The sequence below is a fragment of the Pygocentrus nattereri genome, chromosome 3 (genome assembly GCF_015220715.1).
Source record: "Pygocentrus nattereri isolate fPygNat1 chromosome 3, fPygNat1.pri, whole genome shotgun sequence".
NCBI classification, from domain to species: Eukaryota; Metazoa; Chordata; class Actinopteri; order Characiformes; family Serrasalmidae; genus Pygocentrus; species Pygocentrus nattereri.
Window position 1 is genome coordinate 37,963,654 of NC_051213.1, and position 25,037 is coordinate 37,988,690.

The window sequence follows — 25,037 nt, forward strand, 5'->3', positions numbered from 1 at the left end:
TATGATGTACTTGAATCTTTTGAACTTTCTCAGCATGTGACTGGAAGCACACATTGCCATGGTCACATGGGTGCCAGCTTAGGTTAAGCATGGAGGCCCCACACAATGTTATTTCCTAAAATATATATTTATAAATACAAATATAACAATATAACATATACTTGTAAAAAATCTGCTTTCAACATAAAAAAGTGAATTTAAAAAAACAACTGTCTATGGTTTCTAAATACCAAGTTAGACATAATATTGAATTACTGAGCTGATCAGTGGTCTGTTAAACCTCTTCTAACTTCATCACATCTGGCTGCTGCCCAAGGAGGAATCTTGTGTGTTTTCCAGGTAATCACAGCATTGCATTCATAATTTTAATACGCTTAGCTTTCAAGCAGATATTTTTGAATATTTCCTTTTATTGCCTTTTCAAACAATCATGGTGAGCCCCAGGTTTGGGGAGTAAGTAGATTTGGTTTGATTTTATTCACAAAAGTTACCAGTGTTAAAGTGTAGATTTTATATAGTGTAGTATTGTTATATACCACACATGCTTTTTTTCCAACAGCTGCAAATGAGTATTCACCACCAAGCTATACCTACACCTCACTTGGGTAGAGACATCATCCACAGCCTGGGGCCCAGGTTGCTGCCTCAACCCTGTGCTTCACTCTGTTGTGAAGGTAAGATTTCAGAATGATGTGATGAGTTAAATTCAGAAAAAAATAGTTGTAACTGTGAACATAAAGGTTTATCTTTATTTTTGGTTTTGTTTTGATTATCCATATTTCAGTACTATAAACTCACTGCACTGTACTGCTGCAGTGCTTTTGCAGTATATTACTGTGGTCATATGACAATATCGGAATGAAATAACATGCTTATTACTGAGATACAATGAATGTAACAAATGAATGAGTTCTGCATAGTCATCTTTGAGATGTAAACAAAGTCATTCAGAGTGGTTTGATGTGAAGTTAACTGCAGAGAAGCACACTGACTCAGATTCCTTTACAGTGGTTCTCTATAAAGCAAATATAGAAATGTAATGTAATCTAAACACTAGTGAACCTACATGTGTCTTCTTTTCATATATAATGCTGATGAAGGTAAAACAGTGTCATGTAAGATTTCTTTGGGGTCTATTTTGCCCCACATGTCCTGCATGTACCTCTCCACCATTAATGTATTTTAAAAATACTTTTTAGGCTAAAATTGCATCTCAAAATAAAATACACTCTCTACCATCAGGCAGCGTAATAATAATCATATCATTTAATAACTGTCTGTGAGGGAGAATAAACACTTCAGACATTTAGTTCCTATTACCACCACTGTGAACCACTCAGACTGAATGGACCATTGAACATCAATCCACTCCGAATGACTTTGTTTACATCTTATCCGTTTCATTATGAAGAAATTTTGAAATCTTGATTGGTGGAATTATTAAACAGGAATTCAGACTTAACCCTTGTGTGGTGTTTTTGTTACTGAGTGGTCTGGTGGTCTCACTGCGTTAGTTTTTATTTTTTTGTCTTAATACAGCCATAACAAGTTATGTAAAAATATGAGATGTTTAAACTAGCGTAGGGTTCTCCTTTAGCAGCTGGAGCCAGTCAGCATTTGTCACTGTCCAACAAAAAGCAAGTACCTCCAAAACAGTAACTTTACAGGAGAGGGAAAAAACTTTCTTCACTTTCAATGCAAATTAATGGAAAAAGTTTTTCTTCTAAGCAATTTCGGAGCATTTCTATTGGTCCAATCATCATGAAATTTTCCAAAGATGTAAAAGACAGCTGCTGAGCTCAAATGATGCAGAAAAATAAAAATAGCAGAAAATGGAGATATAGGTTTTTCATTGGACAGCAATGATATACAAACACGCGAACAACAGGCCCTATAGGAGGAGAACAGAGTGAAGGGACACAGCACCTCCACACTTTTATTCCTCGTGGGCTCACCACAACAACGCGTTTGTAATATAAATGTGAAGGGGGTTACAGTGTGAAAACACTAAAAATGTGTTATTTTATATGTTCTTCACAGAAAATGAGCAAAGGCCAAGAAATCTGAGGTTAAACTAATAATCACACATTTTTCTCTTTTGGTAAACTTTGAAAATGGGTCCCACAGACCCAATCACCACACTAGGGTTAAACAAGGGCTTTAATGGTGCACTAGCAATAACTGAATGAACAACAAAACTGTAAGATCTATGAAAGAACAAAGTGTTCATCCTCAAGGGACTACTGACTCACTTCTCTGGGCAGTTCTAGAAACACAGCAGTTAACACCTGTGTACTCCATCTACAGAGATACATCCAGAACCCGCAGCCTCCAGTCTGTATTCTAACAGCAGCACCTGGTGAACCCTCACAGGCAGTTTCATCAACATCAAAAACCTTCAGCTGTGTGTACACAATTTACAACATCAAGCTACAGCCTCCAGTCTGCATTCCAACAGCAGCAAAAGCACAACTTTAACACACACAAGTTCCTCCTTGCTCTTTTTCTCTCTCATCTTTATATTCTTGTTTCAAGTCTTTTCATTGACCCTCCTCCAAAAAAAAGCAAAAAAAAAAGAAAACAAACAAAAAAAAAAAAAACAGAAAAAAACAAATAAACCCCTTTTCCCACTTTAGCTGTTTGGTCATTATTCTCAATAACTTATTTTGAGTAAAGCAAAAGTTTGACTCTAAAGACAAAAAGATGTCATAAAATGTTCTTATAACATTTTCTGCAGGGAGACATTACCAGCCTCTATTACAGCGTTCTGCATGCTTCAATTCAATTCAAGTTTACTTGTATAGCGTTTTTTACAACGATGTTGCGTTGTCACCATGTAATTGAGGGTGTTGCAGTTGGCACAAATGAACAGGAGATTGGGTTGGTGATGGTGAGGCCCTGATGGTCAGTCTTCCAACAGCGTTCAGCAGGATGGGAGGGCAGTCATCTCAGGAAGAGTAAAGAGACAAAATTAGCTCTGCTCAGGAGTATGACTGTAATAAATATGATTTTCCCCCAGAGTGTGGCTGGTGACTAACTATAACAGCATGAACTAAAAGGAGAGAACCAGAAGGTAACATAGATATGAGAGTACCCTGAGACACTGGGATCCCCCCACTCCACCGTCAACAAACCTGTGTGATTGTGTGAAGTGGTGGGTCAACAGCACCAACATCTCAGTTTACCATAAGCCTTCATGCCCATGAACCCCTGGATCTCCTGCCTTTATCTAAAGTGGAAGGCTAATTAACAAAAGCTAAACTAAACAAACATGTTTTCAGTCTAGACTTAGAGTCCTGAACATTAACTGGGAGATTATTACACAATTTGGGGGCTTTGTATGAAAAAGCTCTTCCTCCCATTGAAGTTTTCTGAATTTTAGGAACCAGTAGAAAAGCAGCATCCTGTGATCTGAGTAAACGAGGTGATTCATGTTCATTATATGAAGTGATTTTTGGCTGCATGCTCTCATACACTAGATTTGAAGTGAAACCATTACATTGAGGTTAAAGTGCAGAATGTCAGAGTTAATCTGGTGGTATGTACAGTCATACATGGCAAGGAATAATAATTATACATTGCCCACATACTTAATGAACAAAAAGCAATTTGCTGCTCTGTTGTTTCTTGTGCTTAGCAGAGTTGTTGCAGAGGTAGAAAACTAATAGAAGACCTAGACTTGGTTCTGTGTGTGTCTATACAGAAGCAAGAACACCTAAGCTAAGCAGAACCTTTAACAGACTGGCAGGAGGAATAGAAGAGTGACACCACTCATTTCCTTTTCAGCGTGATTCCAAGTACCAAGGCTAATGTCTAGATGCTTACAGGGAACCCTCAGCGCCTTCTAGGCCTTGAGAAAACAGCTAAAGATTTCTGGGAACAACAAAATACATGTCATAAATACAAAAACACATTTTATTTCAGGGAATCCTCATGCTTGTGTCTAAACACAAACTGAAGCAATGCTCTTATTCACTGTTAACTTTTAAATGGAAACAAAATGGTTAGAAGTTTGAAACGTATCACCCAGCAAATACAACCAAGCTACCACTACCTTTGGTTTGGACTTCAGGAGCTGAGAACTGAAGGCTTTGTGTCTTAGACTAACCACTAACACAAAGAATCGACAGTTAAAGGAACTAAATCACTGGATTTCCATTTGGTGGCCCCATTTCTATGGGAAAAAAAGTCACTCTGACCCAGTAAGTTGCTCTCAGTCATACTGGGCCTTTGGAGACCAATGCAATAAGTCCGTAGATCGACTGTCATACGGGGCCCCCTTGTGGTCTAAAAAGGATGGAAAAAGCCACTTGAAGATGAAGTGCAGACATTTATCAGTGTAAAATAACAGAAGGAAATAAATAAAGGTAGAGTTTACTTGTTTAAAGACTCTTGCATATAAGGTCATTTTTTATTGTGATTTTGTCAGCAATTAGTCATTTTTCCCTGATTAAATTAATGAAGTATTATATATTTGCAGAACTGACTGGCTTTCACCAGGTCAGGTATAATCAGTGAAGTCATATGTATTTTAAAGTTAACCCCAACCCAGTTTCTGATAGCACCTGTAATAGAAGTCCAAATCCAGATAAATGCCAGGTTTGAGAGGACCTGTATGGCAATTGCCAAGACATTATGTTGGTTCAGCATGTAACAGCATGAACCAGCCCTGTGCCCGGAAGGTTGCCGGTTTGATCCCCTCGGCTGACAGTCCATGACTGAAGTTGCTCCCCGGGTGCCGTGGATAGGGCTGCCCAATGCTCCATGCAGGTATGCTCACTGCCCCCCCAGTGTCTGTGTTCACTAGTATGCATGTATGTGGGTGTTTCACTGCATGGACAGGTTAAATGCAGAGGTCTAATTCCAAAGTGTGCAAAGTGTGCACAGTTGGCCGATGGTTCTGAATTCAAACCGTCCTCCTACCCTTTTAACCTCCACCTTTTCTTCTGCGTGCTCTTTATCTCTATTTTAAGTTGGAACAAACATGAAGTTCTTCCAAAAGTTTGAGGTGTCAATACTATGGCCCCACCTCCTGATAAAATCAAGTTAGCTTTGTTATTTATTTATTTGGGACGCTTTTTTACTAAAATGTGTTTAAAATATGTTTATCATTGCATGTTTTATTTACTGTTTCATTTATTAATATTTATTTAAATAATATTTTTGCAGGAATGATTATATGGAAGCATTACAATAAGAACCCAATAATAGGCTTGTCTAGTAAAATGACAGCCCATACTGGCTTACAGTAATCCAATAAATAAACTAGATACTTTTAACTGAAACAGTTATAACATTTTCTCAGGGCTGTCATTGTAAATCTTAAAGTATGCATAAAAAGATGCACTCTGTTTATTACTTACATCTGATACCTACAGATTAATCTTAGTGAGCAATAACAGTCTGTAGTTTGTGAACAGTACTGTATTCAGACTTTTAAGATAAAATCTCTCAGTCACTGTATAAGGCTACTCATAAAGGGAACCCAAAGGCTTCTGACTTAACTATGTAGTAAACATTGGTGATTAGGTATGACTGATTATTTTACAGATATTAAAGCAACAATTTTACTATGAAATAACAGCTTTGATGGTACACTGACTACAACCCCAATTCCAATGAAGTTGGGACGTTGTCTAAAACATAAATAAAAACAATATGATTATTTGCTAATCCTTTTCAACCTATATTCAATTGAATACACTACACAGACAAGATATTTAATGTTCAAACGGATAAACTTTATTGTTTTTTGCAAATATTCACTCATTTTGAATTTGATGCCTGCAACACGTTCCAATGAAGTTGGGACAGGGACATGTTTACCACTGTGTTACATCACCTTTACTTTTAATAACACTCAATAAGCGTTTGGGAACTGAGGACACTAATTGTTGAAGCTTTGGAGGTGGAATTCTTTCCCATTCTTGCTTGTTGTACAGCTTCAGTTGCTCAACAGTCCAGGGTCTCCATTGTCGTATTTTGTACTTCATAATCCGCCACACATTTTCAATGGGACAAGGTCTGGACTGCAGGCAGGCCAGTCTAGTACCTGCACTCTTTTACTAAGAAGCCACGCTGTTGTAACATGTGCAGAATATGGCTTGGCATTGTCTTGCTGAAATAAGCAGGAGGTCCCTGAAAAAGACGGTGCTTGGATGGCAGCATAGGTTGCCCCAAAACCTGTATGTACCTTTCAGCATTAACGGTGCCTTCACAGATGTGCAAGTTACCCATGCCATGGGCACTAACACACCCCCACATCATCAGAGACGCTGGCTTTTGAACTTTGCGCTGATAACAACCTGGACAGTGCTTTTCCTCTTTGGCCCAGAGGACACAATGTCCATGATTTCCAAAAATAACTTCAAATGTGGATGCGTTAAACCACAGGATACTTTTCCACTTTGCGTCAGTCCATCTCAGATGAGCTCGGGCCCAGAGAAGCCGTTGGCGTTTCTGGGTGTTGTTGATATATGGCCGAGCAAATTATAAGACTGCAGTGGGCAAACGATGGTCTGCTCTTCGGAGCCAAAAATGCGTGTGGCTTGGAGGTAAGGCAGCAACAGGCTACTCGTAGTAAAAGAAGAATCAAGCTATTTTGGCCAGGGATGCTACGCACACAAGGAATTTGGTTTTGGTTACAGGAGCTCACAGGGCACAGTATCAGATATTTACATGTAGTGAATAAAATAAGATAAAAATAAAATAAAACACACATTCCTACCATCACTCACTCAGACACAGTCATACTTGTAAACCTTACAATGTACAAAGTATGGGTCTAAAGTTAGTGCAGCAGCAGTTAAGGGGTGTATAATGGCAGAGAAAAGGATCAATGAGGTGATAGTCAGATAAGTGGGGTAATATGGCAGGTAAGTAAGATGCAGTATAAACACTGGTATGAGATGGCAGTTCCAGAGGATGGAGTTGAACTTGATACTATATACCAGTATCTTTGAAGTGCAGTTTAAAGCTGGAATGTTGTTTATGTGTAATATTAACTGTTCAAGAGAGTAATGGCTTGTGGGAAAAAGCTCCTTTGTAGCCTGGATGTCCTGAAGCGGAGCCTGAGGGAAGGAGCTGGAACAGGCAGCGTCCAGAGTGAGAGGGGTCTGTGGAGATCTTCTCTGCATGCGTCCTAGTTCTAGAGGCATGCAGTTCCAGCAGTGTAGGCAACTTTACCCCAATTGTCCTCTCTGCAGATGATGATGCGCTGCAGTCTGTGGAGGTCATGCTTGGTGGCTGAGCTGCCCCACAATGTGATGGACGAGGTGATGACAGACTCCATGATGGCTGTGTAGAACCGCACCATCAGCTCCTAGGGCAGGTTGAACTTCCTCAGCTGACGCATGAAGTACATCCTATGCTGGGCTCTCTTGATGATGAAGCTGATTTTGCTGTCCCACTTCAGGTCCTTGGTGATTGTTGTGCCCAGGAACTTACAGGACTCCACTGCCACCACAGTTCTGTCCAGGATGGTGAGTGCTGGCAGGGCTGGAGGGCTCTTCCTCAAGTCCACTGTCATTCAGATTCAGATTCAGATTCAGATTCATTTATTGATCCCAGGGGGAAATTGCAGTTGTTACAGTTGCAGCCATTTATGTAAAAATAAACACTTTACTAATAATTTAAAACAATATATAGAATTTACAGTATGTATAATTTAAAACAATATATAGAATTTACAGTATGTATAATTTAAAACAATATATAGAATTTACCGTATGTATGTGCACCAGATTTAAGTACTCTACACACACAATTGTTGTTATAGCACATATGAACAGTTTTTTGAGTCACACACTGAGGGAGGAGTTATGGAGTTTGATGGCCACTGGTAAGAATGACTTCCTATGGCGCTCTGTGGTGCATTTTGGTATGATGAGTCTTGAGCTGAATGGGCTCTTGTGTCTCATCACCGTATCGTAGAGTGGGTGGGAGCCATTGTTCATAATGTCCGACACTGCCGTCAGCGAGTCCAGCTCCACACCACAACATCACCGGCCTTGCGGATCAATTTGTTGAGTCTGTTGGCATCTGCCACCCTCAGCCTGCTTCCCCAGCATGCAACAGCATAGAGGATAGCACTCGCCACCACAGACTCATAGAAGATCCTGAGCATAGTTCAGCAGATGTTGAAGGACCTCAGGCGCCTCAGAAAATAGAGACGGCTTTCGCCCTTCCTGTAGAGGGCGTCAGTGTTCTTAGCCCAGTCCAGTTTATTGTCAATATACACACCCAGATATTTGTAATCCTCCACAGTGTCCACACTGACCCCCCTGATGGACACAGGGGTCACCGGTGCCTTGTCCCTCCTCAGGTCCACCACCAGTTCCTTTGTCTTTGTCACATTGAGCTGCAGGTGGTTCCGCTCGCACCATGCGACAAAGTCCTTCACCGTTGCCCTGTCCTCATCCTCCACTCCCTTGCTGATACATCCAACTATTGCAGAGTCATCAGAAAACTTCTGAAGGTGGCAAGTCTCTGTGCAGTAGCTGAATTCCGTGGTGTAGAGGGTGAAGAGGAAGGGAGAGAGGACAGTACCTTGTGGAACTCCAGTGTTGCTGACCACTCTGTCCGACACACAGTGCTGCAGGCGTACATACTGTGGTCTGCCGGTCAGATAGTCAACAATCCAGGACACAAGGGGGGCATCTACCTGCATCACTGTGAGCTTATCGCCCAGAAGAGCGGGCCAGACGGTGTTAAATGCGCTGGAGAAGTCAAAAAACATGACCCTCACAGAGCTGGCTGGCTTATCCAGGTGAGCATAAACTCTGTTGAGCAGGTAGATAATGGCGTCTTCAACTCCCAGGCGGGGCTGATAGGCAAACTGGAGGGGATCTAGAAAAGGCTGGACTATGGGTCGGAGCTGATCCAAGACGAGCCTCTCCATGGTCTTCATGACATGAGACGTCAGTGCCACTGGCCTGTAGTCCTTGGCGTCACTGGGTCGTGGCGTCTTTGGGACAGGAACAATGCAAGATGTCTTCCACATCATGGGGACCCTCTGGAGACTCAGGCTCAAGTTGAAGACACGTTGAAGTACTCCACAAAGTTGGGTAGCACAGGCTTTAAGCACCCTGGGTGGAACCCCATCAGGGCCTGCAGCCTTGTTTGTGTGGAGTCTCTTCAGTTGTCTTCTCACCTGGTCAGCAGTGAGACACACTGTAGAGGAGGTGGGTGGGGGAGGGATGGAGGTGTGAGATGGGCTATCACACGAGGGGGGCAGGCTATCAGGAGGGGGAGGGGGGATGAGTGGTATGGTCTGCTGAGGACTGGCAGCAGAGGAGTCAGGCTGGGGGGGGACAGAGCCTGCCCTGTCAAATCTGTTAAAGAACAGATTTAGCATATTGGCCCTGTCCACACTGACCTCTACTCCTCTGTTGTTGTTGGACCTGAAGCTGGTGATGGTCCTCATCCCATTCCAGACCTCCCTCATGTTGTTCTGCTGGAGTTTCCACTCCAGCTTCCTCCTGTACTTGTTCTTCGCCTCCTTGATAGCTGCCCTCTAGATCGTTCTCACCTCCTCCCTATCTCCAGCTCTGAAGGCCCTCTTCTTCCTGTTGAGGAGAGCCTTAATGTCCTTCGTTACCCACGGCTTGTTGTTTGGGTAACATTTAACAGTCCTGGTTGGGACAGTGGAGTCCACACAGAAGTTAATGTAGTCCGTGATGCACTCTGTGAGCCCGTCGATGTCCTCTCCGTGCGGCTCACAGAGTGCAGACCAATCAGTAGCCTCGAAGCAATCCTGCAGTGCCTCGTAAGTCTCCACTGACCATCTACTCACTATCCGCTTGGTCACAGGCTGACTCTTCACCAGCGGCACATAACAGGAGCTGAGGTGAACCAAGTTGTGGTCTTACCTACTCAGCGGGGGAAGGGGGGAGCAGCTGTATGCGTCCTTAACATTAGCATACAGCAGGTCCAGTGTTCTTTCCTCTCTGGTGGGACAGTCCACATACTGCGTGAAGTGTGGTAGTGCCTTGGCCATAGCGACATGGTTAAAGTCACCTGATATGGCGATGAAGGCACTCGGGTGTTGCGTCTGGAGACGTGCTGTTGTTGAATAAATGACGTCACTTGCCGACGTCGGGTTGGCAGAGGGGGGAATGTAGACAGTCACGATGATGGCATGCGAATACTCGCGTGGTAAATAATATGGCCTGAGTCCGACAGCCAACAGCTCAATATCCGGGCAACAGGTACGTTCCTTGATGGTAATGTGACCAGGGTTACACCAGCGGTTTTTAACTAGCACAGCGACACCACCCGCTTTGCGCTTACCGCTCTCGGTGCAGCCCCGGTCGGCCCGAACAGTCTGGAAGCCATCGATGGAAACATGGTCATCCGGGATGTCCTGGTGTAGCCATGTCTCCGAAAAGCACATTAGACTACACTCCCGGTACTCCCTCTGACTCCTGGCTAGTGCTGTCAGCTCGTCCATCTTATTCGCCAGCGACCTCACGTTGCCCATGATGACGGAGGGGAGACGCGGCTTATATCCCTTCTTCTCCATAAGCCTCCGCCGTCTCTCCCTCGCTTTCCCCGTGCGCTGGTTAATTCCCCCTCTGCAACCCCTGTGCGTCCGTCTCCAAAGCTCTTCGGGGATGTTCTTTGTCCTGGTCGCCATGCCGACCGGCTGCAGCGCGATCAGCTGATCCCGGGTGTAAACAAAGCGGCCATGCTGCATCGCTGCGGCGGACACGGGGAGTGCGTGAAAGTAGCGCTTTCACGGCGAAAAAACAGACCAAAACACTCTCTACTCGCATGTTTCGAGAGGGCACAGCTTCCCTAAATTGTCTCGTCAAATAAATAAACTATTACCAAGGTAAAGAAAAAGTTACGATCAAAAACGAGAGAACATGAACGGGAGCTATTGTAACAGGCAGCATGCACGTTCGCGCATGCGCACTAACTGCTCCACTGCTTTTGCTGTGTTCAGCACCAGGTTATTGTGGCTGCGCCAAAGGACCACCTGATCAATTACCCGTCTGTAAGCAGACTAGTCACCATCTCGGTTGAGACCAATGACTGAGGTGTCACCTGCATACTTCAAACTTTTGACTGAGGGGTCCATGGGGGTACAGTCATCCTCCAGTCCTCCAACACACTCCAATCTGTTAATTTCATGCAGTCCTGAAGACTTTCTTTAGCCTTGTTGGTCCACTTCTTCACAGAGCAGACTATAGGTTTGGCACACTATAGGCACACTTCTGCCTATAGGTTAGAAGGAGGAGGATTGATTGGAGAGGCCCAGAGCAGCACAGGGAACAGAGCGATAGGCCCCCTTTAACACAGTGTAGCAGTGATCTAAAATAATTAATAAACAAACAGACAAACACTAATTCTTTTAAGAAGTATGAGGCTGTAGAAAGAGGCAGAGAAGATGAGAGCATAGGACAGCAGGGAAAGAATTGACAGGCTGTTATCTGTCCTTGAGAAAATGATTGAGAAATTAAATTTATTAAAATAAATTGTTAACCTCTACTCTGGAATGGTGAACACTGAAGCACTGGGCTCACACACCTTGTACTTACCTTTTGTAGGGAGTGATCAGGGAGGGCACTGGACACCTGGTTTCCTACATCTGCAAGGAGAAGGTGCCCTGGAGGAGGGTAGAGTGAACACCTGTACAGTGTGCTGTGGAGGAGCACTCTGGAATCGTGTACTGAGCCAGGGCATCCAATGAAGGCATCAATGAAGCAGCCCTGATGGTCAAACAGCCTGCAGGATTATGGATGGGAACAGTTTCCTGTTCCTGTAGCACTGACCATCAGGGTCACTTGGTAGCTTAAAGCAGACATGGCAGCCATTTCAGCTGCTTCCTGGAAGGTCCTGTCGTCTTTCCAGCCCTGCAAACCCATGGGATATTTCCACCAGGTCTTCTGGAGTCTTGGTGAGGTGGATGACAGTCGAATGGCCACCACCTGCACTGTGACTCTATGGACGATGCGATGGACAGTAGAACGATGCATCCCAAACATGCTGGAGACCACGCTGTATAATGTCTCATTTACCAGCCATAACAGAAATACCATGGTGTCAATTGTGGCACCCCATCCATGCCACCAACCTTGCTTGAAAAGCTCCAGTAGCTTTGCCAGAACTTGAATATGGCTTAAAGCCTAATCGATTTGGGTCACATATATGGGTTATTTTGTAATTTCCTGGGTAGTTTCATATATCCCAGCGCTCCTGAAATGGAACATGCACGTAATGCACGTAAACGTTTTTCCACTTTCACGGTTTCCCTAGGTGTTGAAAAGGCTGTGGTACAAGAATGATCTGACTAACTAGTCAAAGTTTTTAGAACTGTAGTATGTTACTACCTATAGTAGTTCCTAGACTCAAAAGCATTAAGCCGTCAGTTATCTAGCAACATAGCTATATCTCGGAAATGTATTGACATTGAAATGTAGTGACATGGAAACAAGTTGCATAAAATGAAATACTAAAGTTGAATAAAGCTCATTGCTGGGGTTTTCACTTGAGACAACACAAGGGTTAAGTACAGCACATGAGTGTATATGTACTTAGTTACAGGTACATTTTAAACAGAACATTATTTTGCCTGAGTAAACTGAACCTTATCTACCTGATCTTAACATTATTTTGCACGTACCTTAAAGTGTATTTTACCTCATGATGAACCTCTCTAACCAGTCCAAGATACTTCACCGGTGCATGTTGCATCTCCAGCTCTAATAAATTAAATCTTTAAAAAACAAAATCTCTGGCTCCACCACTGTCTTGTGGAGTTTTGTAGTTTTTCCACATGCCAAAACTCATCTAAGCTCATCGCCTTTCAGGCGAGCGTGCCAAGAAATAAATCATCTCACACCAAAAAGTTGTCAGTCTGTGGATCTCACACCAATTGAGCTTGGACGGTCTTGCACAACCTCTTGTAATAAAGCTTTAATATACTACCTTGTACGTTGGCATGGCTCTCTCTCTCTTCTCCTACCAGTGTTGTGTCGAATTCCGACTGACAGAATCCAACTCCCCTTCACATGCACGTGCGTTACGCTGGATTATGGACGCTGGCAGTTTCAGTTGTTTACACACAGCAACGGAAATCACAAGTGTAATATGTTGCGTCTGCCTGCATGACGCGTGTGCACGCCAAGGGAAATCGGATTCTGTATCTGTGATGAGGTAAAAATGTTTGATAAGAATCCATAAAACAAAGCAGAAAAACAGGCAATACAGGCTTAACTAAATCAGAGTGGAAGACATGAGTGAAGGTCAGAACATGAAGAGGCAAGTCAAGTCCAAAAGGGGTCAGGCTGGAATCGTGAGCGAGAAACCAACCCGGGACATCAAACCCTGGAACAAAAGGCTCGGTAACGTACAGGAGACTGATACAATCACTCCCAATGAGGCTATGGAAGCAAACAGGTTTTATGGCCACATGAACAGGTGACAACAATCAATAATTAGGTGAACTGCGTGGAAAGGTAGATGGCAGGGAATCTGGTCAAGTTAACCCCCAGAGGATTCTGGGAGTTGGCGTTCTGGACGGATTTAGGGGTGTTAGTCTGCTGATCCGGCAGGAGACGTGATCGTATCCTTGAGCTCTTCAACCAGATCACTTTTACAGCTGGCAGTGAGGGGGTCTCACAGCGCGATTTGGTGTAAGAGTGAAATACACTCTGCAACTGTAGGGGGAGCCCACAAGCTACTAGTTCTTGCATCATGCTGCTTGAAGTATCTGGAGCCTTGAACACAAAGCTCATTCCTCGCAGCTTTATGTAACATGTGACTTCATAAGCTAAATAACCTCATGTGGAAATGATTTTATAACAGAAATACGCTTCAAGTTCAAATACACTCGTCAGATCAACCAAAAAATGACTTTATGTATTAACACGCAATTGAACTATATTTATTCAACTAAAAATTGCATTGTTTGAAAGAATTCTTCGTGAAAACAATTATTTAAGTGAAACAAGACTAATTCACTCGTTTCCACATGAAGTATGTTTTTAGGTTGAACTGATGAGCTGTTTTTACAGTGTAGGAATAAATTTCTAACAATTTCAAACAAATCAGACAAATAATGTTTGTTCCTATTATGCCAGTTTTACCTCTATTTTTACTTCATCAGCTCACAGCACTTGTGCCCAAATTGCTTGTGGCTTATGACATTTTGCACTAAGTTTGAAGAGACAAAAAAATGTACTACACTCTCAAACTTTCATCAGCTGACAATTTCCAATGACACTACTTGACCACTTAACCAGCCATAATGAATCAATTCAAGCCTAATAAGTTAGAGAGGAAGGGTGTGCAACAGAAGGGTGTCTTTTGGACTATTTTATAGATTTATGTTTTCTAATTTTAAGTCAGTAGTATACAAAGTAACTAACAAAGTAACCAAATTAACATCTGCAGGAGAGGCTTCTTCAGAAAACTGATAACGATAAGATGAACAGGTTCAGTCATCCTCCCCATAGCTGGAAGTGATAACATTTAAATGGCATTAATGTTATCACCACTAGATGGCAGCAGAAGTGCTGTGCAACTGCAAATATGTTATTATCCATGTATTGTTTGTTTATAACCACAAACCCGGCCCACCTCTTTTGAAACCAGCAAATAGCTTTTTATTTTGAATTTCCCGCCTTTTTGAGCCAATGATGATCTGACACGACATGCAGCGGGTTATATAAGGAGGACTTCATCAGCTTCCTCTTCAGAAGAAGACAATCAAAGGTAGGTGACTGACTCTATTCTGTTATTCTTATTACAGCTTCACATTAAAATGTAATGCACTCCATTTTTTTCAGCCTAATGACATTTTAGCTGATTTAATTGTTGCTCTGAAAATTATAAGATCATCTTCTGTTCTCTCAGCTCGACCCCTCTCTTTTTTTTTTAAAAACCTGAGGGCTCTAGTCGTGAGAGTCTAGTCTGGAAAGTCGTGAAGGTAAAACTGAGATGCTGTGTAGGCTTGTAGATTAGCTAAGCCAGCTTGCCAGCTCATGTCTAATGATGTATGCATGACAACCTACAGATATTTTGTTGAGTTAGCTACATGTACAAAGTAGCTAACTAGTTTAACTTGAAATGTGGAATTCATTGAACTTATAATAATAAGTTAACAAATGTAAAACACAATATATTCTTATCTTAATATAGTATTACAAGCTCAATGAAATCTTAATTTCAAGTTAACCCAGGTATTTATTTTTTTAGGTTAAAATGATGCATTTGCTTACAGTGTAGTGTCTATTTACAGGAAAGTCTCATTCATCAGCCAGTGCAACCTGAAAAAACACACTTTTTTTGCTTTATTTGAGTCAAATGCTACAAACTATTGACATAATTTTGTGAGATTTCAAATTTGATATTAAATATGTTTTTGAAACATGAATTTGACTTTTATAGATGTTCATTGGCCTCCTCTGAGTCAAAGAAACAGGAGCACTTCCTGTATGACTGGAAATAACTGCCCAGGGGCATTGACAGATTTTACTGTAATGACTTTGCCTACATACAGTGGATTCCTGGTGTGAGGGTAAAAAAAAATTCTGCTATGTCAGCTGATCACACTGTGTAACATGCAGTCAGAAGGCAGATGCTCGCAGATAAGAAGTAAAACAGAAGCATTACTGGGATGATCACAGAGTCAGTAGACAAGCAGGGGTCAAGTCCAGGATCAGCAGCAGAACAATACAGGCAAGAAAACAGACAAGGGCAAGGCAAGTCCGTGAAACAAACGAAAGGTCATCAGCCAAAAATCAAAAAGCCAAACCGTACAAACAGGGGAGGTCCAAAAATCAGGGTCTAACAGATCAGGCAAAAAGGTCAGAACAAACAGAGTATAAAAAAACGGAAAAGTAACGCTCAGTAAGGCAGGTGAAACTGGCAATACTTCACAAATATCTAATGCTAAATCCCAGGCTTAAATATTAACTAGTGATACTAAACACAGTTCTTAGTAATTAGAATAGATAGGAGGATGAGGAGATATCAGGAGTCATGTGACATTGCTGCGTATTCTGGGAAGTGGAGTTTGAGTCCTTGAACAAGAGCGAAGGAAAGAGTTCCTCCTCACATGACCGTGACGGACTCTGGGTAATGCAGTTCTTGTTATGTGAACTCGTAGCAGGCGCGACACACTGTGTATTTTGAACAAACAAACTGAGGGCTGTAGAGTTCATGCAACTCAAACTTCTTAGTTTAGTTGAAAGCTCTCCTGACTCAAATTTTTGTACTGAATCTCAGTTAGGTGAACATTAATAGAATAAATATAGATTTTAAATTTTCATTGCATTTTGTATCACCCATTGCCATCAGGCACTTTCTGAGCTCCAAATTTCAGGACAGTTATGGTATCACTGGGGTTCAAATTCATCATCTCCTGATAATTAGTTATTATATAAATAATTAGTAATTATATAAATAGTTTTACCACTTCAGGACCCCTGAAATTCGTTAAATTTCAGCATCCAAAATGTTTAAAGAAAAAAACATGATTTTACTTAAAAAACATGTCTGACTTAAAATTCTAGCATCAAATAATTTTACACAACAGAATGTAAGACAGATTTATCATTTAGGTAGCTTTACTTTTTCTTTTGAATTGTATAGTTATAATGTATTTACAGTCCTGCTCAAATTCTTAGCATGTTCTTATTTCCCATATATAGATTAAATACCTTCTAGTTATGTGTTTCCTGGTTTCTGCCCTGAACTTCAGGACAAGAAAAAGGCTTATTTTCAGCATGCTGCTTCAAAATTGTATATTCACTTCAAGTGTCTAGAAAAAAAGAATAAGAGTTTATTTTTGATCCTGTATAGCCTGTCACAAAATGTTGATGATTTTGGGGGATCATGAATAACTGGATAGTTTTTTATTTTATCAAATATTTTCCTTCTTATTTCCCCACATTCACTATTGAGTAATTTTGGTAGAGTCGAGGCTGTAGTAATCACTTGTATTGTTGTAATCATGTGATTAAAAAGTTTTTCTTCATTTTTTCTATTACAGATTTGTTGGATCCAAACCACAGTTTAAAATCACTCATTCATTATCCAAGCTGCATATCATCCTGGATCATGGAGCGTCTCAGCACTCATTGGTCAGACAAGTCACCAGCCACACATTCACAAATGCACTCACAGTTTAATATTTCCAACTGGTCTGACTGCATACAGGCTTGTACTGAAAGTCTGTATAATAAACTTGGCCCAGTGTTTTATCAAAATGGAAAAATTACTGAATGTATTCTTAAAGGCCTACTATTAGCTAATGAAACACCTTGCCACATAGAAATCAGAAACTATGAAAATAAAATAACCACAGGTTGTGGATGTTTCTATGGAAATGGTCATGTTCTGACTGCCTTGCATGTTCTTGAAGACCAATACGACTCTGAAATACATGTTATCTTCCCAATTTCAGACGGTTTTCTGGTCTACAAAGCTGAGTTTAAAAAACATTGCAACACTTACCCAGACAGAGATCAGGCCTTTCTCAAACTACTTGGAAATACTAGTCCTCTGGGTGATGGTCTACAAAACCAGATTGGTAAACATAATGAAAATGACTACATATATGTTCTTACATTAACAGATTCGGGCCATTCCCAAAAGCAGGAATGCAAAGTCCTTTGCCCGAATCCACATATGAAGTCCCAAATGTTTTCTTCTGAATTTATAGTGTCAGCAGCAGGCAGACCTGGCGACAGCGGCTCACCTGTATTCTGTAACGGGAAGTGGGTGGGCATATATAGAGGCATCTTCTTTAATGATAAACTAAAGTATGGCTGCTGTTCAGAAATTGATCCTAAGATAAACCCCTGGGCCTCTTCAACAATAAGTGATTCCTAATTTCCCATAACTTGTCCTCTCAATTTTGAGGAGGAGTGCCTCTACTCTGAGCTCCTCCCAGATGGCCAAACTCTACACCATATCAAGAAGAGAGTAGCCCGCCACCCTGTGAAGAAAGCTGATTTCATCTGCTTGTATCTATGATCTCATTTTGTCAAGCCTTACTCAAAGCTCATGAGCATATGTGTGGGCTGGGATGTGGACCAACTGGTAAACAGAGTGTGTTGTCTAATGGCTCCCTCTTCACCACAACATTACTGCTGCTGTCTGTCCCAAGGTGTGACCGATCTCATGATCCCTCTTCCCATCTCGTGAACATGACCCCGATGCCAATCCCCAAACTATGCTACCAGATATGGCGGTGCAGCGTATGACTGGGCATTGATCCTTCAAGACCAAGATGGCACCGTCTTTATTGATTGGACATTGCTCCATGTTGCAAAAGTTGGTGTTTCTCCACATCATTCACACTCACCACCATAGTTGCACTCTATCATGAACAAGCACATGTTGTCTAATTTGCAGAAAATGTTTACTGTTTTGTGAGGAGATGGGTGCATTTCCCCACTCCTATGATGCTATTGTAATGCTGAAAAGTGTTTTATCTATTAAATATGACATATTTCCATTTGAATTTTGTTGACTCTTTGCCTCCACTTTTAATATCTGAAATATCACCATGCACCATCATGAATGGGTGTTTTTAATCCATTTGAAAATTTTTATTTCAGTCATCATAAATTCAAAATTAGGTGGTAGTAACATAACCCAACAAGGTACACTTCACTAACTTTATTTGGGCTGGAGAAACTCACTGACACTATTAAAGCCCCCCACCTGGACTGCACGAAGAACCACACAAAGAAATGAGGGTGGAAATAAGTACGTTTGACTGGGAGCAGAAAATTAGAGATTAAAAGTATAGTTTTGCCTAATGTTTAACCATTAGACAGTGTCAGCTGAGAGGATTACAAGTCTTTAAGATAATAATCATATCATCTTTTTTTCTCACAACATATTACGAAGAATGGAAGGTAGAGAATTCCAGAGTTTGGGGGCAGCAGCACTGAAAGATCTGCCACCCATAGTAGAAAGTCGAGTTGAGGGAATTGCGAGGAGTCCAGAATTAGAAGATCGGAGAGCACGAGAGGGACAATATAAAGAAATGAGATCAGAAAAGTATGTTGGAGCAAGACCATGTAAAGCCTTGAAGGTAAAAAGAAGGATTTTATACTTAATCCTAGAACTAATAGGAAGCCAATGCAACTGTCAAAGAGTAGGAGAGATATGAGCTGTGCGCTTGGTGGAGGTAAAAACCTTGGCTGCTGAGTTTTGGACGTACTGAAGACGATTAGTTTAACTGGAAGGCTGTAGAAAAGGGAGTTACAATAATTGATGCGAGAGAAGATGAAGGCATTGATCAACATTTTAGTGTCAGTGTCACTCAGCATAGGGCGCAAGCATGCAATGTTACGCAGATGATAAAATGCAGTTTTGGTGACAAGCTAAATGTGAGACTCAAAAATAAGAGATGAATCAAGAAGACAGCCAAGGTTCTTAGCAAATTGGGCTGGCTTAATATCAACACCATCAATGTTGACTGAAAAGTTCAATACCTGGGAAAGTGCGGTTTTAGCTCCAACTAACATAACCTCAGTTTTATCAGTGTTTAGATTAAGATAATTGTTTTGCAACCAAATTTGGGTAGAGGCAGAGAGGGAAGTAGTGCTGACATAAATTTGAATGTCATCAGCCTAGCAGTGAAAGTTAAAACCATGGTTGTGGATGATCTGACCGAGTGGGAAGATGTAAATGATGTGTCATGCATCCGGCTCCTTCTATGGACACAAGCTCCAACTCCCAGAATCCACTGGGAGATCATGTGACTTTGGACTCCAGCTTGCGCTCCTATCAGCGCTCACAGTCTCCTGAGTTCTAAGTGTTTACACCTGTGTGTTTAATCAGAGGACATGTAGACTAGAGTATATAAGCCCGGGCTTTAGTCAGTCTCATTGTGAGGTATTGTTTTGCAGAAACTACTGAGCGTTCTCATTGTCTATTCTGATTATTTGACTGTGTTTTTGACCCTTTTGCTTCATTGTTTTCGATTACATCGTTTGCCTTCCCCTTTGGTACTTCTGCTCTGTGATTTGACCTGTGTTTTGACTTTTTTCCTGGACTCTGACTACGCTTTGTGTTTTGTCCCTTTTTGCTTCGGTTGCTTGGTTTTCATTAAACCATCATCTCTTTCATCCACAAGTGTCTGGTTCAAGATGACAGTCTAGACATAAGAAAATTATGGTTAACAGTATTGAAAGCTGCTATTGAATCTAAAAGAATCAGGATGTTTAGATTACTCAGTTTAGTAAAACTCCTCTCATACTCTGAGCAGTGATGATTTTTTTCCCCAAGTAAACATGCTGATGTAGTTGGCAAGAACTTTTTAAAGTAAATATTTTCCCACATTCTGAACAATGATACAGCTGGTGTTTTTGGACAGTATCTCCATTACAAAAACTCTTGCCACACTCTGTGTACTGATATGGTTTCTCTCCAGTGTGAATGTGCTGATGTACTCTGAGAATGCTCTGCTGAGTAAAACTCTTTCCACCTGCATTGTTCTCGGTTCGTTTGTGAGATGTCTTTGTGCAGAGAGTGTGGATTGCTAATGATGTCAACAAAATGATGTACTACTGTTGGTGAGAATTCTCTTGTGTTTCTGGAGGTAAATTTAAAGACATGAAAAACAAAGTGGACATCAGGAGCAGGAGAAGACCAGCACCAGGACAACACTTCTGGAAAAGAAAAAACACACGCACACCTTCTAATCCGCTTCTCCTTCTGGGTCGCAGGGGATGCTGGAGCCCATCCCAGCTGTCATCAGGCAAAAGGCAGAATAAACCCTGGACAGGTCGCCAGTCCATCGCAGGGCAGACAGACAGACACCTTCACTCACACACTCACACCAAGGGGCAGTTTAGCATGTCCTGACTGCATGTTTTTGGACTGAGGGAAGAAACCCACGCAGACACAGGAAGAACATGCAAACCCCACACAGCACACAGAGAGGACTATGGTCGCCTGGCCGGGGACTCGAACCCAGGCCCTCCTTCCTGTGAGGCGACGGTGCTACCCACCATGCCGCCAAAGAAAAAATCCATCCATCCATCCATCCATCCATCCATCCATCCATCCATCCATCATCTTCCGCTTCTCCGTGGTTCGGGTCGCGGGGGCAGCATCCTGAGCAATGAGGCCCAGACCTCCCTTTTCCCAGCCACTTCCACTAGCTCCCTGGGAGGGATTCTGAGGCGCTCCCAGGCCAGCTGGGCGATATAGTCACGCCAGCATGTCCTGGGTCTTCCCCGGGGTTTCCTCCCCGGTGGACTTGCCTGTGACACCTCCCAAGCGAGGCGTCCAGGAGGCATCCTAACAAGATGCCCGGACCACCTCAACTGGCTCCTCTCGACGTGGAGAAGCAGCAGCTCTACTTTGAGTCCCTCCCGGATGACCGAACTTCTCACCCTATCTCTAAGGGACAGTCCAGCCACCCTGCGGAGGAAACTCATTTCGGCCGCTTGTATTCGCGATCTCGTTCTTTCGGTCATTACCCAAAGCTCATGACCATAGGTGAGGGTGGGAACGTAGATCGACCAGTAAATCGAGAGCCTTGCCTTATGGCTCAGCTCTTTCTTTACCACAACAGACCGGTAAAGAGCCTGCATCAGTGCTGACCCAGCACCAATCCGCCTGTCAATCTCCCGCTCCCTTGTACCATCACTCGTGAACAAGACCCCGAGATACTTAAACTCCTCCACCTGAGGCAAGAGCTCATCCCCGACCCAGAGAGGACTCTCCACCCTTTCCCGCGTGAGAACCATGGCCTCAGATTTGGAGGTACTGATCCTCATCCCGGCCGCTTCACACTCGGCTGCAAATCGATCCAGTGAAAGCTGAAGTTCACGGCCTGATGTCACCAATAGGACCACACCATCTGCAAACAGCAGCGATGTGACCCTGAGGTCACCAAACCAGACACCCTCCATCCCCTGACTGCGCCTAGAAATTCTATCCATAAAAATTATGAATAGAATCGGTGACAAAAGGCAGCCCAGACGGAGTCCAACTCTCACTGGGAACAAGTCTGACTTACTGCCGGCCATGCGAACCAAACTCCTGCTTTGTTTGTACAGGGCCTGAATGGCTCGCAGCAAAGAGCCATGTGCCCCGTACTCCAAAGAAAAAATAGAATATATATTCTTATATATATATATATATATATATATATATATATATATATATATATATATATATAATATATATATATATATGTATATACATACATAAACTGCGCAAAAAAATAAAGGGAACACTCAAATAACACATCCTAGATCTGAATGAATGAAATATTCACTGTACAAAGTTGAATGTGCTGACAACAAAATCAATGGAAATCTTCTTCTTTCGGCTGCTCCCTTTAGGGGTCGCCACAGCGGATCATCTGTCTCCATCTTGCCCTATCCATTGCCTCCTCTACTTTCACACCAACCATCTCCATGTCCACCTTCACTACATCCATAAACCTTCTCTGAGGTCTACCTCTTCTCCTTCTACCCGGCAGCTCCATCTCCAACATTCTTTGACCAATATATCCACTATTCCTCCTCAACACATGTCCAAACCATCTCAACCTGGCCTCTCTGGCTTTATCTCCAAACTGCTCCACCTTCACTGTCCCTCTGATCTGCTCATTTCTAATCTTGTCCATCCTTGTCACTCCCAACCAAAATCTCAGCATCTTCATCTCCGCCACCTCCAGCTCAGCCTCCTGTCTTTTAGACAGAGCCACAGTCTCCAAACCATACATCATAGCAGGACGCACTACTGTCTTGTAAACCTTCCCTTTCACTCTTGCTGCTATCCTTCTGTCACATATCAGCCCTGACATCCGTCTCCACCCACTCCATCCTGCCTGTACCCTCTTCCTCACCTCTTTTCTACACTGTCCATTGCTCTGGATGGTTGACCCAAGATATTTGAAGTCATCCACCTTTACGACTTCTCATTGCATCTTCACCTTTCCACCTGCCTCACTCTCATTCACACAAATGTATTCCGTCTTGTCTCTACTGACCTTCATTCCTCTCCTCTCCAGTGCAAACCTCCACCTCTTCAGATTCTCTTCCACTTGCTCTCTACTCTCACCACAAATTACAATGTCATCTGAAAACATTATGGTCCATGGAGCCTCCTGCCTAACCTCATCTGTCACCAGTCCATCACCACTGCAAACAAGAAAGGGCTCAAAGCTGATCCCTGATGTAACCCTACCTTCACCTTGAAACCATTTGTCACTCCAACTGCACACCTCACCACTGTCTCACTATCCTCATACATGTCCTGCACCACCCTAACATACTTTTCAGCTACACCTGACTTCCTCATACAGTACCACAGTTCCTGTCTTGGCACCCTATCATATGCCTTCTCTAGATCCACAAAGACACAATGTAGCTCCTTCTGACCTTCTCTACCAACACTCTGAATGCAAAAATGGCATCTGTGGTACTCTTTCTGGGCATGAAACCAAACTGCTGCTCACTGATCTGGACCTCTCGCCTTAGCCTTGCTTCAACAACTCTTTCCCATACCTTCATGGTGTTGTTCATCAACTTTATACCTCTGTAGTTACTGTAGCTCTGCACATCACCCTTGTTCTTAAAAATGGGGACCAATACACTGCTTCTCCACTCATCAGGCATCCTCTCACTCTCCAGGATTTTGTTAAACAACCTGGTTAAAAAGTCCAGCGCCTTATCTCCTAAACATCTCTATACCTCCACAGGTATGTCATCTGGACCAAGTGCCTTTCCATTCTTCATCCTTTTTAAAGCTGCCCTCACTTCCACCTTACCAATTCTCTGCACTTCCTGATCCACTATCTCTCCCCCCATTGTCCTCCTCTCTCTCTCGTTTTCCTCATTCATTAGTTCTTCACAGTACTCCTCTCTGTTCACTCACTAGTACATTTCCCTCTCTATCCTTTATCAGCCTAACCTGCTGTACATCCTTTCCAGCTCTATCTCTCTGTTTAGCCAAACGATACAAGTCCTTTACTCCTTCTTTACTGTCCAGCCTCTCATACAGCTCATCATAGGCCTGAGCCTTTGCCTTTGCCACCATTCTTTTTGCTATTCGACTAGCCTCACAATACTCCTGCCTACTTCCTTCATCTCTCTGGTTATCCCACTTTTTCTTAGCTGCCTTCTTCTTCTGAATACTCTCCTGGACTTCCTCATTCCACCACCAACTTTCCTTATCTTCTTTTCTCTTGACCAGACAAAACACCCAACACATTTTTGCCAGTTTCTCTCACCACCTTAGCTGTAGTTTCCCAGTCCTCAGGTAGCTCCTCACTGCCCCCAAGGGCCTGTTGCAATTTTTCCCTGAACTGCCTGCAACCATCCTCCTCCTTCAGCTTCCACCATCTAATCTTTGGCTCTATCTTCACTCTCTTCCTCTTCTTTGTTTCTAATCTCATTCTACAGACAACCACCCTATGCTGCCTTACTACACTTTCCCCTGGTACCACTTTATCTCTTTATCAATCTCCAATCTCCTTTAGGTGGCATCTCCTGTTAAGGATATAATCCACCTGTGTGCACCTCCCTCCACTCTTGAATGTCACCCTGTGTTCTTCCCTCTTCTGAAAAATCATCAATGGAAATCAAATTTATTAACCAATGGAGGCCTGGATTTGGAGTCACACACAAAATTAAAGTGGAAAAACACACTACAGGCTGATCCAACTTTGATGTGATGTCCTTAAAACAAGTCAAAATGAGGCTCAGTATTGTGTGTGGCCTCCACATGCCTGTATGACCTCCCTACAACACCTGGGCATGCTCCTGATGAGGTGGCAGATGGTCTCCTGAGGGATCTCCTCCCAGACCTGGACTAAAGCATCCGCCAACTCTTGGACAGTCTGTGGTGCAACGTGGCGTTGGTGGATGGAGCGAGACATGATGTCCCAGATGTGCTCAGTCGGATTCAGGTCTGGGGAATGGGCGGACCAGTCCATAGCTTCAATGCCTTCATCTTGCAGGAACTGCTGACAGACTCCAGCCACATGAGGTCTAGCATTGTCCTGCATTAGGAGGAACCCAGGGCCAACAGCACCAGCATATGGTCTC

General features: G+C 42.8%; 2 long non-coding RNA genes across 2 annotated transcripts; both read left to right on the forward strand.

The window, feature by feature from the left end:
* Positions 1 to 191: 191 nt before the first annotated feature.
* Positions 192 to 2,435, forward strand: LOC119263042. The gene is made up of 3 exons (XR_005130061.1): positions 192 to 339; positions 560 to 674; positions 2,308 to 2,435. It is a non-coding gene; the product is annotated as an uncharacterized LOC119263042 (long non-coding RNA).
* Positions 2,436 to 16,992: 14,557 nt separating this feature from the next.
* LOC119263115 lies at positions 16,993 to 18,478 on the forward strand. Its single transcript, XR_005130128.1, has 2 exons — positions 16,993 to 17,093; positions 18,122 to 18,478. It is a non-coding gene; the product is annotated as an uncharacterized LOC119263115 (long non-coding RNA).
* Positions 18,479 to 25,037: the final 6,559 nt, after the last annotated feature.